General features: G+C 47.3%; 1 pseudogene; it reads left to right on the forward strand.

Annotated features, from left to right (window-relative positions):
* The first annotated feature begins 6,365 nt into the window (after window positions 1-6,365).
* On the forward strand, window positions 6,366-10,805 carry LOC127696759 (eukaryotic translation initiation factor 4E type 2-like; annotated as a pseudogene).
* Window positions 10,806-12,783: the final 1,978 nt, after the last annotated feature.

Here is a 12,783-nt window from a genome sequence, read left to right on the forward strand (position 1 = left end):
AGGCCCTGGGCCTGTTTCATATTGGCAGCAATAATTGTCCAGGTTTGCAGAAGTCCCAGGACCCTGGACCTTTGGAAGTAAAAGAAAGCAATTCACTATGTTAACTTACAAATAAGTAACTCTATTTTAAGTAGTCCTATTAACTTATAAACATGTAGTAGATGTGAAAGGGTTTCAGGTTACACGGTCACCTGAGGTGTGTGTGAAGTTAGCAGGCTGCCGGAGGCTCCAATGGATGCTGGAGAAATGACTATGCATACGCATTGCAATTTCTTTTACGATTGAGACTTGAGCTCTCATCTGAGGGAGACTTCCATGGAAAGGACAAACTGGAGCCAAATTTAGTAACCACGACTGGTTCCTCTAACCACAGACAAAACCAGTTGTTTGTGTGTTTTTCATCGCTGAGGTAATCAATAGTGCTTGCCCCTGGCTGCGGCCATGAGTCATGGGTGTGTGAAAATGTCTGGTGCTTGTGTCGATCCCAACAGCATGTCTCCTGAGATCTTGCGCGACACGACAGTGGCCAAGATTGGGACAGCACTTTCACATACCAAGACTGACAATTAAAGCCAGAGATCTTAAGTCAACAAATGGCTGTCTCATTATCTGAGCATAAAGGCAGCTTCATGTATTCAAATACTAATTAGCTTTCCCTGATATTGCATAAGCCCATCTGAGATTGCTTGTAATGGTTCCTGGAATAATGGCAAACCACAATGATAAATAAGACACAGGAGGGAAACCTAGCAAAAGCTCCAGACAAACAAGACCTTAGTGAGTCCCTTGCTGTGAGACTGACAATTTTTACTGAGTGCCTTCTGTGCATCGGTGACAATTCTGAATTTCATGTTCATTATTCCATTTACTTTCCAGATCAACCCAAGGAAGTAGATTTGAGCTTTTTCAGTGTGTTTGTATTGTTTTGAGACAGGGTCTCAAGTATCCCTGGCCACCCTCAAATTCACTATAGTGGGGAGTCGCTTTGAGCTTCTGGTCTTTCTGCCGCCATCTCCAAGAGGTATCCGCCACCATGTTAATTTTATGTGGTGTTAATGATAAAACCTAGGGCATCCTGCATACTAGGCAAGTACCCTTCCAAGGTGTATCCATGGCCTAATTCTGGCTTTTCTATCTTCATATTTATAAAGAAGGAAACTGAGGCACAGGAATGTTAGAGTGTTCAGGGTCATGGAATTAGACCAAAAAACGAAGCCACAACAGGCAGAGGACATCACTCAAGATTGCATGTGAGGGCCTGGTCTACTCTCCTCTTCCCCGGCTATAACCATGGGCTTTTCCGCCCACAACCAAGTTCCCGAAATAATGACTCTGAAACTTATTATTTAAAAATAACTGCCTAGGCCACAAGCTTTGGCTCATTCCCCCAATTAGCTCATAACTTAATTAGTCTGTTTGTTCTATTCTCTGTGTGCCCCATGGCTGGTTACCTCTCCTCGGTGTCCTGCATCTGTCTCCTCAGATGCAGGACCAATGTCTTCTGGCACCTGATTCTATCCTGGAGTTTTTCTCTCCCCATCAGAATTCCCACCTCCTATTTCCTGCCTCAGCTAATAGACCATCAGCTTTCCATCGACAGGTGATGCTTCTACACTGTACACAAGGGATTCTTTCTACCACTGGCATCTGCTCCCTCTGCACTGACTAACCCCTCCCCCAGCCCTCCTCTTCCCGTCTTCCTGAGTCTTCTCACAAGGTACCTTCAGCTCAACACATTCAGCTCCCAGTGGGCAAATCATCTTTGCCTGAGGACCAGCTGGTACTCTCTCTCTTAGGTCTGACATTGAGGCTCATAATCTTAATGAGCCCCCGGAAGCCTGGAGAGGCCGCTGTCTGCTCTGTTCCATGGGAAACAGGAAAATGCAGCTTTTGCCCCCAAGGAAATAAGAAAGGGTTTGTTATGGAGACAAATGGGAATGACTATGGGCCAGAAACACAAATTTAAGCTACTTGGTATGCCGTGTTCCCAAGTAATAGTTCCATGGTGTTTTAATGAGGACAGAACAAGAGTCACACAGGCCAAGAAACTTTTGAAGCCATGGTTGGGACCATCAGGTCGACAGGCAGGGTGGGGAACCTTGACCGTCTGCCTCAGATGCCGTCTGATGCAATCCCATCTCTATTTAATGACATTCTTGTGAGTATGCGTGCGGACATGTGTGTTTGTAAGTGTATGCGAGCTAAGGAGATGGCTCAGTCAGTAATGTATTTGCCACACAAGCAGAAGGACTGTCTTAGTCAGGGTTTCTATTCCTGCACAAACATCATGACCAAGAAGCAAGTTGGGGAGGAAAGGGTTTATTGAGCTTGCATTTCTACTTTGCAGTTCATCACTAAAGGAAGTCAGGACTGGAACTCAAGCAGGTCAGGAAGCAGGAGCTGATGCAGAGGCCATGGAGGGGTGTTTCTTACTGGCTTGCTCAGCCTGCTCTCTTATAGAACCCAAGAGCACCAGCCCAAACGTGGAACCACCCACAAGGGGCCCTCCCCACTTGATCACTAATTGAGAAAATGCCCCACAGCTGGATCTCATGGAGGCACTTCCCCAACTGAAGCTCCTTTCTCTGTGATAACTCCAGCCTGTGTCAAGTTGACACATAAAACCAGCCAGTACAAGGACCTTCATTTGGCTCCTAAGACCCAAAAGGTAAAGGGCATGGCACGGCAGTGTGACCTGTAACCTCAGGCAGGATGAAACAGAAGGGTCCTTGGCAATTACTGGCAGGTCTTGCCTAATTGTCGAGCTACAGGTTCAGGGAGGTGGGGAGATGCCAGGAAAGACACCCGGAGTGGAGCTCTAGCCTCCGCATGTTCAAGGACACAGGACAAAGCAAGCAGCGTCCTCTCCTGGCTCCTTCAGGAGGCTCAAGGAGATTTGGAGTCTCAGTGTCAGGCACAAGATGGAGAGCACTGGGTCCTGAGGCAACTATGACCTGTGAATTGGGAGCTGTCGGTATTGAGCTGAAGGTGCCTTGAGATGCGGCTCAGGAAGATGGGAAGAGGAGGAGTGGGGGGCAGGGTAGTCAGCGCAGAGGGAGCAGATGCACCTCATGGAGACAAAACCGGAGTCCTCGAGAAAGATGAAGAGGAAAACCAAGGCCTTCAAGTGCAGGCCTGAGCCACGACCTCTGCCTGTTGTGGCTTTGTTTTTGTCTAACTCCATGACCGTGAACACACTATGACTTTGCTATGCCAAACACACAGAAAGACATGTACTGTTCTCATCTTCAAAAGAAGTCTAGCTTCAGACAAACACTACAGCTGATGAGGTTCCAAACTCCTTCCTGGCAACACAGACTGCCACCTGCATGTTCGGTGAGCCCATTCTTGCCCTCATACGACTGATGGAGATGACCCTTTCTGGTGTCGGAGACTCTTCACTGATTTTGTTTCAGGAAACATTCCCAACACTGTCCCCTCTTAGTCCTGATCAACAGCTGTCCTTTAACAGGTTCCAAGCAAGGGAAAAGATGCGGAGGAGGGACAAGGGACCAGAACAATGTTAAGGGCTGGGCATGTAGGTCATGTGTGAGGCCCTGGGTTCAATACCACCGCCAGAAAACAAAACCAATGAGTCAAAACCCAGAAAGGTCATTATTCGATTTCAACACAAAGACATTCAGAGTCAACAATCAGAATTATTTGTCCTCCTACTGAGGAAGCCCATCTTCAAGTGACTCCAGTCACTTCTATCCCAGTGACTCCAGAATTCTAGGAACGTGAACAGCCAAGATGCTTCTCATTTGTCTTCTTCCCCCTCTCAAATGGCTTTAATGAATCCATGAAGTGAGAAATCTGTCATGGTTTTTATTAGGAAATATGCAAATGCTCTTCTCAGAAAGCCTCACAATGTGATACAAAGATCAACCAGACTTCCGAGTCCATCCCAATGTGTCCAGCTGTTGAGACAGATGTCCCTTGAACAAGCTCTGAGGCCAAGGTCAGACATAGGATGATGGTTATGGCTTATTGACATTTTTCTCACTTTTGAGGCAGGGTCTCACTAGGTAATCAGGTTGGCCACAAGTGCATTCTCCTCCTGCCATGGTCCTAAGTGCTGGAATTTACCAGCATGTTACACTCAACTTTTTACTTTTTGACTTCTCATTTTTCATAGACGGATTTTTAAAAAGAGCAGTTTGAGATTCATAACAAAACTGCGAATGGTTCATAGATTTCCCAGTACCTCTCGCTGTCGGCGGCGGCGTGCCTCAAGCAGAGGAGTACGCGAGTTAGAATTGATGGCTGTGTATTGACGCATCGCCACCCAAAGTCCCCACTCATTCATCTAATCAGTGGAAATAAATGCCTCTGAAGGCTTCCATTCAGAGCCCATAACTTCCGGACGTTAATTTTGGGATTCCTGTACTCACGCTTCGACAGAGTTGGCTTGTTACTGCTCCTCAATTGAGCAACTTCGCCTTCGGGGGACGATGGCACTTTTAAGTACCACAGACTTAGCACTTAAACATTCTTCCTCCAGTGTGGCCGGGCATCTGACAAGCGTCCCGCCTTGTGTGTGCTCCTCGGTGCGGACAGCAGACAGCTCTAATGAGCGCTCCCTGTGTCGTCCGTGCTCAGAGCTTCACAGAGCTCATCCCACTCAGCTCTGTAGCAAGAAGGGCTGTGAGGACCCCAGGTCGCCGATAAAGGAGATTCAAAGGGCGAAGCAAGCTGTACAAAGAGTGACAGCAAACCCGTGCAGGGCTGGGCTGGGAAGTCAGGCGGTCTGACTCAAGTCCTCTCACCTGGAAGGAGCATTCTTAGGTGAATGTTGTTTTAACCCAATGGACTTTGACAGGAAGCACTTTCTGATGACATTAATCTGTGTCTTGTCACTCATTCCCAGTCCCCAAGCCAGGACATAGTTTGCTTTATGATAAACGAGAATTCCCTTTGATTGGATCTAAAATATCACAGATTCCGTCTGGTTTACAATCCATGCTTGAGTCTTATAGTGTACCCTACCTCTTAGTTTTGCCTGTGTTAAAAATGTTCAAGTTGATTCACAGTAACTACTAAAACTCAGTCACATCCTTTTTATGTGTATTTATGTGCTAGCTCAGGCCAGATAGGCGAACGTTGAAAGACTTATTTCACTGAAGTTACACAGTTTTACTTATTCTTGCTTTGTTTTTGAAACAGGGTTTCACACTGCACAACCTGGCTGGCCTGGAACTCACTGTAGAGAGCAGGCTAGTCTCAGACTCACAGAGCTCTACCTGCTTCTGTATCATGAATGCTGAGATTAAGATTGTATGCCACCATGCCCAGTTCCATTTCTCTTTTTCAAAACATTGCATTAGTATAAGGTATAAATGTTCCTCCTCCTGCCCCAGATTTGTCCACCTAGAACCTTGGAATGTGGCCAGTTTTGGAATTCTGTTTTCCAGGCATGATGTGGCCATTGCATTCTTGGAATCAGAGCATCTGTGATGTCATACACAAGAAGCTCACAGGACTGGGTCCACTAATGTCACCTTAAGGCAAGCGGGCAAGGGTCATGAGGGACACAGGGCTCGGGAGCTCCATCCCCTGCACAAGGATACGTGAAGTTATAATCACTAGGGCAAGAAAGGCTCTTCTTCCATGGTTTAACTGCCTGTAAGTTGTCTGAGCCCCTGTGAGGAACCCCTGTTGAATTCAGTGGTCCACCAAGCTGTGACTGGGTAGATGTGTGTCAACTTGACACAAGCTGGAGTTATCACAGAGAAAGGAGCCTCCCTTGAGGAAATGCTTCCATGAAATCCAACTGTAAGGCATTTTCTCAATTAGTGATCAGTGTGGGAGGGCCCAGCCCATGGTGAGTGGTCCCATCCCTTTCTCAGGCTGGGTTCTATAACTCATGAACTGAGTTCATGCTGAGCAAGCCAGGGGAACCAAACCAGTAAGCAGCGCTTCTCCATGGCCTCTGCAGCGGCTCCTGCCTCCAAGCTCCTGCCCAAGTCAGTGAGTTCCTCTCCTGACTTCCTTTGGTGATGAACAGAAATGTGGACGTGTAAGATAAATAAATCTCCCCCCCCCCAATTTGCCTCTCGGTCATGGTGTTTCATTGCAATGGAAACCCTGACTAAGACAACACATTACTTTGATCTGTTGTTGGTACCTGGTCTGTGGTGAACAGCTGTTAGTTCATATCTCCTCAGGAAAGAGATAACTGAACACAGCAGAACCAAGACCGGGTTTGGAAAAAGTAGTTGCATTGCTGTTATGATGAGAAGACATGCAACTGAAGCTAAGATTGCTTTAAGTGTCTGTGGGGATAATCCCAAAGTAGCCATCCCTTCCAATGCACGATGGAATGGTATGCGTCCTTGTTACGGTAGCAGTTATATTGCCCCTGCATGGCCAATAAGATGCAGCTCTTAGTGCTCCATCTTTTCAAAGAATCCCAGGGTGACTTCTTCTACGTGAAGTGTGATGGTATATGCCTCTTAAATAAATGGGGTCTGCCACATAAGAATGGGGCCCCCAAATGATTAATGAACTGGAGCCTATAGTTTAGTATGGAAACGTCTCACATATGGGCTGAGACGGTAAACTGTGGTGCTACAGGCCCAGGGGCTGCTTGCTCCGAATGAGGATGAGGGGGATGAGGTAGAAAGGGAAGGATGGAGCTAAATGAGAGTGGGGTGCATGATGCCCAGCCCACCAGGCTGAATCAGACTGTGTTTGCCAGAATTAAGAAAGAGGTTGCTTCACTAGGGACCTCAGAACAAGTATGGGGGTGTGGCGGCTTTGCTGAGCCCCATGGTAGAGTCGGGACCTTCTAATGTATGCAAGGCTACAGTGAATCTGAGTGACTTAGAGTGGCACTGAATTGCATTTGTTAGATGCCTAAGCAGTCAGGGGTGGGCAAGAAAGGGGGGAAATCAGATAAGGGAGTCTCCCTGGGTCATTCAGAGGTAAATGGGGAACCAGGTGGTCGTGGTACTGCAGGCCTTGAATCCCAGCACTCCCAGGAGGCAAGTGGATCTCTGTGAGTGTGAGTCCAGTCCAGTCTACAGAGAGTTCCAGGACAGACAGGGCCACACAGAGAAACCCCATCTCAAACAAGGAAAAAAGTCAACGTGTCAAGATTCGCGTCAGTCCAGAGATCCTATGGAAATATTTTATAGAAAGCCAATTATTATGCTTACACGCTTCTGAAGGGCTTTTAAAGTCCGAGTAACAGTTTACCAAAGGGGAGGAAGAAGTACAGATAATTCCCCCCGTGTCTGCTGCTGTAGTAGAAAGAGGCATCACGGTCGAGCCGCTGCCCTAGCTGCTTCCTTACCGGAGTCTGCCTGCAGCTGAGGACCATGTTAAATTGTAGGCTGACTGGTCCTCTACAGCTGTGAAGAAAGTTTGGGCATCAGTGGGTGGCAGGTGGGTCTTGGCATCTGGAGGTCCCCAGGAGCATCAGGGGCAGTGTGTACTAGGGAATGGGGATAGAGGTTTGATACGATGGGGATGCTGGGAAGGATGGGATTGAACACTGGTTCTCAGCCTTCCTGATGCTGTGACCCTTTGATACAGCTCCTCATGATGCACTGACCCCCAACCATAGAATTATTTTCATTGCTACTTCATATCTGTAATTTTGTTATGAATCATAATGTAAACATCTGATGTGCAGGACATCTGATACTTGACCCACACGTTGAAAACCACTGATCTAGGGTGAGCAATGATCACTCAAGGGAATGCTGTGTATACACTTCCGTCTCCACTGAGGGGAAGTAGGAGGGCGTGGTCAGAGACTGTTTTCCCATTCTAGGGACCCTTGAACACCCAAGTGGAAGCAAATGTGGCAGGGTTTGCTGTTGAGCCAAAGTCGTATGCGAACAATTCACTTGGGAGCCAAATCTGGTGTTCATAGAACCTCTGAAAGGTCTTAAAGTCCGGTCAGTCAGTGAAAGTGCAAATGCTAAGGCAGCACAGGGAAGAAAGATGAAGTGCATCCCAGAGTATGTGACTGAGGTCCACACGTGCCCTGAAGTTGGACCTTATTTACCTGGTCCAGGACCTTTCAGCAGCTGGGTGTGACTTAAGGAGGCCAGCAGTCAGATGCAGCACACCGCCCAGTCTATCAGCTGCTACTGGCACAGCAGATGAGGACCTGGACCAGCCTTTGCTTGGTCCCAGACTAGACCAAGCAGAGTGCACCAGTCGGACCAAGCCCCTCCCCCTTCCCTCCCCCTCCCCTTTCCTCTCCCCCTCCCCCAAGATATGGGGAGATGTGTAGCAGCCACACAGCAGTCCCCAGGATGAGGAATGGTGACAGCTCATGAAGAATGACTACGAATGGATTCTAAGGCATTGCCTCCCATCCACCATGCTGCCCCCACATTGCTATCCTGAGGGAGCAGTGAATATGAGCAACGGAATTTTTTTCATAATGTTTTAGACATTGCTGACGTGTCTATTGCTTTGTTTTTGTTTTTCTGTTTACAGTTTCGTTTATTTATAATATCCCCAGCTGAAACCTGAGACCAACTCTCATTTGCTTAGAATAGTGCACGGGGAGGGAGGTTTTGTAGAGCCCACCCACACTCTGTAAAAGGCTTCCGTATGCAATGCTAGCCTTGACTGTTTCGCAGATTTTGTTTTTAAAGCATGTAAAAGATGGAAAAGGGCACTGGTGGAAAAATCAGTGTGCACAGGTGCAGGGCCAGGAACAGCTATCATAGTCTTGTGAGTTACACAGCTGGATACAGTGCAGATGCTAACTAGGTGTGATTGAGAAAACCCTATAATACTCTGTGATGAGAAATCATCAGCTAAGCTGTGAAACACAGAAGGTACCCTGCACAGGTAAGAGAAGGCATGTCCAGACACTGAACAAGAGTCTCAAGTATTAGTTACATCTCCCATTGCTGTGACAAAGTGAGTGACAACATTAACTTAAGGAGGGAAGTTTATCCTGGATCACAGTCCGAGGACAAAGACCATTGTGTCAGAGAAGGCATGGTGGTAGGGATGTGAGCCAGCTGGTCATGGTGCATCCTTGGTCAGGAACCAGAGAAGAGTGGGGGGAGGAAAGGAGGGGGATGGGAGAGGGAGAGAAGAGAGGGAGGAGGCACGGAAGGAGGGAGGGGGAAAAGAGAGAAGGAGACAGAGAGAGGGAAGGGAAGGGTGCAGGTCTTTAATCTTAGCTCTCCAGAGGCAGAGAGGCAGAGAGGCAGAGAGGCAGAGAGGCAGAGAGGCAGAGAGGCAGAGAGGCAGAGAGGCAGAGAGGCAGAGAGGCAGAGAGGCGAGGCAGGCAGATCTCTGAGTTCAAGGGCAGCCTGATCTACAGATTGACTACATAAGAGCCAGGGCTACACAGAGAAACCCTGTCTTGGAAACACACACACACACACACACACACACACACACACACACGCACGCACGCACGCGCGCGCGCATATAACTATGAAGCAGTAGTGACAGAGGTGGTGAGATACCTTAAAAGATGATGACAATGGAGACCATGATCAGAATCAAGAATGCAGCATGCAGGGAGATGGTGAGAAGTGTTGAGGTCTGGTCTTGCTGTCTACTGTAATGCTAAGTTCAGGCCCCCAAGACCTGGAGTCTACACACAGACCCAAGTGCCTCTGCCCCCAAATAATTTTTGATTGGTAAATAAAGATGCCAATAGCCAATAGTTGGGTAGAAAAGACATGGGCAGGGTTTAGGCTTCCTGGGCTTTGGGGTCAGAAGAGAAGGTAGAGGAGGAAGGAGAAGCCGCCATGGCTTAGGTAAGCCAGAAAAATGTGGGCCTGAGGGCTGGCCAGGTGGAGTGAAGAGCAGCCCAGATGAAACAAAAAATAATAATTTGGGGTTATTGATAGGAAAGTAGAGTCTAGTAGCATAGAGGATAGATATCTGCCCAGCTTTGGTACTGATTGTAAATATAAAGGTTGTATATGCCTTTTATCTGAGAACTGAATGATCAAAAGCAGGGTAGAAACCCTGGATTGGGATTAAATAGTTTCTATAACAGAGAAGGAAAAAATGGTATACAAACCAGGGCCACAGCAGGAGGAAGGCTGCCACCCTGGGACCTACAGAGCATCGCCTGCAGGACTTCTCTTTTTGGTACTCTAGGGGAAATACACACACACACACACACACACACACACACACACACACACACTGCATCTCACCAGTTCACAGAGCTATGAGCAGAACATCAGCAGGTTGGCACCTTTGCCTCTGTGGAGCAGTTCTGGAAGCTTTGCAGCCACATGGTATGTCCTGGGGACCTGACAGACCACAGCGACTTTTATCTCTTCAAAGAAGGAATTAAACCTATGAGGAAGGATGATGCAAATAAAGATGGGACCAAGTGCATCACTTGGGCTTCGGAAGGGCTTAGCTTCCTGTTGCTGAGCGAATCTCATCCTGGCCATGCTGGGAGAGCAATAATTCATGGTTGGGGAGGAGAGCTGCAGGGCTATGGACTCCGCCTGCTTTCAGGAGGACTTGATTTCTATATGGAATATATAAGACCTCCAGCGACCAGGCAATCACAGTCAGAATCTGGGATACTCTTCAGCGTGTGTTTAACCTACCTCTCAACACCATTATGATTCCAAAACTCACACCGACAGCATCAAAAAGCCAGGCAGGCTAGGCTCCCAATGGCTCTCTTTTTTCAAAACCTCTAGAAACTTCGACTGAATGTGCCTAACCCTCTCCCTCTCTGGATGGCACCATCATTGAAGATGTCGTCAGAGTCTCTTATACTGTTGGTGTGCCACATGGAAGACCTTCTCTCCTGGAGGAGAGGAACTGAAGAGCATGTTATCCTTTAAGAACAGGCTAGCAACAGATCTACAACAGCTGAGATCACAAATAAATGATGCTAAAGCAAGAAAGAAAGAAAGAAAGAAAGAAAGAAAGAAAGAAAGAAAGAAAGAAAGAAAGAAAGAAAGAAAGAAAGAAAGAAAGAGGAAAGAAAGAAAGAAAAGAAGGAAGGAAGGAAGGAAGGAAGGAAGGAAGGAAGGAAGGAAGGAAGGAAGGAAGGAAGGAAGGAAGGAAGGAAGAAAACACATACACACGATCAAACATCTGTGTCACCCTTTTGAAGGCTTGGGGAACATTGCAGAAGAATGTAAGATCCAGAGAAAAGGCCAGAATGTTGTGGGCATGATGTGGCAACTGTTACCTGATTGGAGTAACTAAGTAACCTTATACCCCAGGCCCTCACAGGATTGGATTGGCTAACATTTTATCATGGAGATGGGAGGAGGTCTTGTGAGCTCACGAGGTACACAAGACTCCCCCAGGGATGTATAAATGTTTAGCAGTTACTGCAGAGGTCTCTTCTATGGTAGGGGGTTTCTTCTATGGTGGTACCTGCCTGTAACTCTCCCATTTTCCTATACAAAACCCCTCTCCCATGCTCCTATAAATAACTCCCATTAAACTCCGTGTTCTAGCAAGAAACGTTTTTAAAAATTGTGTGTGTGCCTGAGTGTGTATGTATGCAGCATATGTGTGCAGGAGCCCAAAGAGATGAGAAAGGGGTACCAAACACCCGGTGCTGTGGTTTGAATAGGAATGGCCTCCATAGATTCATGTGTTTGAATGCTTGGCCCATGAGGAGTGGCACTATTAGGAGGTGTGGCATTGTTGGGGTGGGTGTGGCCTTGTTGGAGGAAGTGTACGGTTGTGGGTATGGGCTTTGAGGTCTCATATGCGTAACTAGTGGGGCGTTTACTTCTGGCTGTCAATCAAGGTGCAGAACTCTCAGTTCCTTCTCCAGCTCCATGTCTGCCTGCACATTGCCATTTTCCCCACCATGATAATAACGGACTAAGCCTCTGAAACTGGAAGCCAGCCCCAGGTAAATGTTTTCCTTTAAAAGAAGTGCTGTCCATGGTCGTGGTGACTCTTCACCAAACACCAAGACATCCTGGAATCAGAGTTACAGACAGTTGGGAGCTGCCATGTTTTTTGGGAACCAAACCTGGGTCCTCTGCAAGAACATCAATGGCTCTTAACTGCTGAGTCAGCTATCCAGCACATTTCTTTGTTTGTTTTTGGTTTTGGGTTTTTTTGTGCTTTTCTGTTCTTATTTTGTTTGAGACAGCGTCTCAATGTGCATCACAAGGCTGTGCATGTTAGCATCCCTCCAAGTCACATTCCTTTCTTTGGTCAGCCACACCTCTGGATCAGACAAAGAAAAGAACAGCAGAGTAGAAACATCAGTGTCCAGAAGAAATTCTTCTCCTTTCCTCCCTTGTGTCCTTGAGAAAGCCACCTCCCCTTTCTTTTTTTTATAAGATTTATTTATTTATTATATGTAAGTACACTGTAGCTGTCTTCAGACACATCAGAAGAGGGAGTCAGATCTCATTACAGATGGTTGTGAACCACCATGTGGTTGCTGGGATTTGAACTCAGGACCTTCAGAAGAGCAGTCAGTGCTCTTAACCATTGAGCCATCTCTCCAGCCCCCCAGCTCACCTTTCTGAGCCTCAGATTTTTCAAATGGGGATGGAAGTGCTCACCGCAGCAATGGCGGTCGGGAAGCAGGGTGCTGTGTTCTCTAATCATTACCTCGTTGGCCCACGTCCCCCTCTGAAACAAAGGCAAGTAGAGAATTATAGCCAGCAGCAGTGGACACGGTCCCACCCCTCACTGCAAGCTGTGCCTCAACACAATAGAACATTTGCTCTTTCGTGGCCAAGATCAACAGTGAAAGGGAATTGGGATAATATTGATCCTGGGAGAGTCGGAACCCTGGAAGTTCACAGAACACACCAACTTTCTCACGCTCCCCATTGT

This window comes from Apodemus sylvaticus, chromosome 11 (assembly GCF_947179515.1).
Source record: "Apodemus sylvaticus chromosome 11, mApoSyl1.1, whole genome shotgun sequence".
NCBI lineage: Eukaryota > Metazoa > Chordata > Mammalia > Rodentia > Muridae > Apodemus > Apodemus sylvaticus.